The sequence below is a fragment of the Condylura cristata genome, unplaced genomic scaffold (assembly GCF_000260355.1).
Source record: "Condylura cristata isolate star-nosed mole 26May11 unplaced genomic scaffold, ConCri1.0 scaffold00002, whole genome shotgun sequence".
NCBI lineage: Eukaryota > Metazoa > Chordata > Mammalia > Eulipotyphla > Talpidae > Condylura > Condylura cristata.
This window is the reverse complement of record NW_004567103.1, coordinates 72,980,642-72,984,467: the sequence shown is the minus strand read 5'-3', so window position 1 is coordinate 72,984,467 and position 3,826 is coordinate 72,980,642. Positions and strand designations below refer to the sequence as shown.

General features: G+C 39.2%; 1 pseudogene; it reads left to right on the top strand.

Moving 5' to 3' along the window:
- Positions 1-602: 602 nt before the first annotated feature.
- On the top strand, positions 603-1,343 carry LOC101628593 (annotated as a pseudogene).
- The last annotated feature ends 2,483 nt before the right edge of the window (positions 1,344-3,826 follow it).

Below are 3,826 nucleotides of genomic sequence, written 5' to 3'. Positions count from 1 at the left end.
TCTAACTAAGATGGGAGCAAACTTTATGAGGAGAAGGCCATTTCTCAATGTCATGGTTAAAGCATTTACTTGTCATCATGCAAAATACCTTGGTAATGGCCTAGGGTCTGAACAGAGATGGAGTACAATCCATAGTTTTGCTCTGGCCTCCCCTATCCTGGACTTATTTACTCCTAGACTCTCAGCCATGCTCTCCTCTTGCAGTATGAAAGAACACTCATAGGTCTTAGGATCTGTATCAATGGTTTCCATGCATTTATTTAGGACAAAGCTTATATAGGTAATTTGAGGCTGTTAATATTCATACCAGAGTGTAATTTTGAAACTCATTTCCATAAGTAAGCTACAAATTAAGCAACTTATAGTTGTTCTTAGAAGTCTCCATGTAATTTGTAGAACGATAATAATAATACCAGTTTTCTGTGTCATTTTGGAAATAATCTCAACTTTGGGATGAATTCCAAAGGTAATTCAGGTTAATGTCCCTGCCTTTGCCAGGGTTGTCTAAGAAATTAGATAGAGCTCTGCATTGCTCTGTGTATGCTGGCCCAATTTTTTCACCCTCTTTTTGCTGAGAAGTACTTGATTTTTTTTTTTGTGACATGTTTAGTGATGAAATTGAGGAAGTAAACCTGCAACCCATACATATCTTAAGAAAAATCCCTAACAATATTACCCAGAAATTGCTGGAATTCACCATTAGGGACTTGCAAAGAGTTGGAGAACTTCAATCTGAATTTGCAGGATTTCTCTGCTACTTATCTTCAGTGTCAGCTTCTCATCAAGGCTGTGTAGGAAAAGCTGTAGAATGTAGCCACCCCTTTGTATTTAAAGCAAAGTGTTTCTTGTTAGGAGCAGCAAAACAGATCATAGGAGAGACCTACAAGATAAAGCTCATGTGTAGTGGTGTAGAAAATAAGCAAATGGTGGTTATACATCACATGGTTGCAAGACAAAAGCCTTGCAACTTATAGTAATGGTTTGAACTACTCAAGGAGTTGACCTCTTTATTTAAGATGAATGAATTTTTTTTTTTGCAGAAAGTGGCCTTTTTTCAGAGGTATTTCATTGCTGATTTTCCCCAATAGCAGGACGGCTTTGCAGACAGATTTCTTTATTTTACCACGTCCAAACCTGTGGAAGTGGTTAAAATTCTACAGATCATTCTGCAACACAGTACCTTCCTGCACCTCCCCTTGCAGAGCAGACCCACAAAGCCTTAGCCACTCACTGAGCCAGCAGGCGAATCAAACAACCCTGCTACATCTAGTTTGCTCATGACCCTGGATGTCGATGCAACCCTGAAACATGTGAAGGATCCTGAGAGCACTGAGAGGGTCTAGGCCTTACAGCCATATGGCAGTGTCCACATGATCCACCCTAAGCCCACAGACTTCTGGCAGCACCTCTCATCACTCAAGTATACTTCTCCCATGCTGCCTGGACAAAGCCATGCCAGATGGAAAGCTGCTGCTTGTTTACAGCTCCAGCTGAAACATTCCAAAACCCTTCTGAATTGAGGATGTTGAGGTGTCACCCAGGTGAAATGAGCATCAAGGACACCATCTCTTTCAGCAAGAATATGAAAGTTTACATAATGCCCAAACCTACAAGGTGCTGAGTCACAGTATGTCTTTATAGCTGTAGTCTACCAGAGCTTTCCTAAGCAGAAGCCTGGAGCACTTCACTGGAAATAGTGTATAGAGCTTAAGAGGGAGCATAACCCTCACAATTTCATCTGGTATCAAACATAGGGTAAGTTATTTTGCTTTAAAAAAAAAAGAAAACTTCAATACTACTTATCATGGCCCTCATGTCTGCCACCACCAAGAAAAGTTGAGAAAACACCAAAAAGAAAAAAAAAAAGAAAGTAATTTGACAACTGATATGTTTCAGAAAGATAAAATATATGCTCCTCTCAAATGTATAACTTAAGCTTTACTACCTGAGATCACATAAAAATTACACTGATCACCGATCTGTGCCATGTTATGTCTCCTTGAGACACAACACCAATCATTGAAATTTTTTAAACTTTAACTTCTTCATTCATGAAATCCAGGATAATAAAAAGTTTCTAAAATAGTGGAGTATTTATACAAGTATATGTGTGTGTGTGTTCAGATTTGATTTTGGGGTGGTATATTATCAGTGTCTTGTTCATTCTGATATAAAAGAAATCTACACCTAATAGCCCCAAGTCTGAAGGTTTAGCACTGACAGTAGTCACTAATACTCAGGGATCATAGACCCCTACATATTACTACTAGCCAGTAGTTTAAAAATTTCTGTGGGTGTATATTTTCACAACTAGTAATATCTAGTAGATTGGGCTTTGTGTCTATATTATTCAAAAACTTTCTTTATCCCCTTCTTAGTTATTCCATCTATCTAATGCCAGAAATTTGCATATGTCTCCTTCCCTCTGCTCTTCTGCTACTGAATGGACTGTGGTGTGACATGCACAGGGCTGGATGTATCAGATTGACCTGGAGATTTGCTTTGGCTTTGTCACCAATTAGTTTGTGATTTCAGCACTTATTGGATTATTTACAAATGTTGAATGTGTAAGTTTCTTAAATTCTCTTGGACTTAATTTTCTTATTTCCCAAGACAGTTTTCACCTGACAGATGCTACTGATTGATTATCTGTAGTCATTACAATCACCCTTTTCCTAACCAACTTCTTAGGCTAGAAGGAGACTGGATAATGAACCTCCCTTGCTCAACCTCCCTTGTATTCACATGACCTAAGCCAAGCTCCATGACTCAAGGAGCAGTCTGCATGAGGGTTTCAGGAAAGGGTTATTTTCCTACCTAAAGTGGCAATGACATCTTTTCCCTGCCTTATGCTTCTTGCTTTGAAAGCAGTTATTGGGGAAAGAGATGAGTCCACTTGTGTCTACCATTTTCGCTCCACATGTAAACAAGCATGAGGATGAAAACCCAATTTTAAAAAAAGATTTATTTATTTATGCATACAGAACCAAGGTACAGGAGTGGTGAGAGGATTCACCAGAGACAGAGTGGGGAGCAGAACAGGCCAACTGACAAGTACACTGCTGAGTGGAGAGTGGGCGGGTCAGGAGAAGTCTGCTGCGCCATGTGAATCACCTCCCTGGTGGGGATGAACTCATGCTGAAGTGGCTGTAGCTTCTTAGTGCTGTGCTTTAACTTACTGCACCACCAGGGAAGGCCTGAAAACCCAACATTTTAATGATGATGAGAGGACAGGAAGGGTCTGAACCCTCAGCCACACTGCTGAGTCATTGCGCCAACTTCTGAGTTGTTTACTCATGGATTTCTTACATGAATTAATCACAGATTGTTAGCTCAAAGTTAACCTGTAAAGTTGGTTTTATTCCTTTTTTGTAGCCAAAGTCACATCCTACTTCTTAACTACTTCAAAGTGATGATCTTTAAAGTTACCTTCTTCTATGATTCTTTTCCCTACAGTACTGAATGAATCAAATATTTTCTTGGTATTGTCTAATTATAGATGAGTTTCATTTCCTTGCCTATATTCTTTTGTAGAGGTGCTAACAAGCAGTTAAATGCCAATAAAACTAATTATGGAAAAATTTAGGATTTCAAGAGAAGTCACATTTATATACTTAGAAAATAATCATGAGGAAAATATACTTGAGATGGGGTACTTGGAGGGATGATCTCTAGCTCCCTCCCTTTTCCTCAGAAGACAGGAGGCTACATGAGCAGAAATACAAGAAAAAGTTTAGTAAGTCACTCTGTTACCCTTTAAAGAACTTCAGGGCCCTACCTGGTGGCACAGCATGTTAAAGCACTACATTAAGAAGCTTAAGCCACT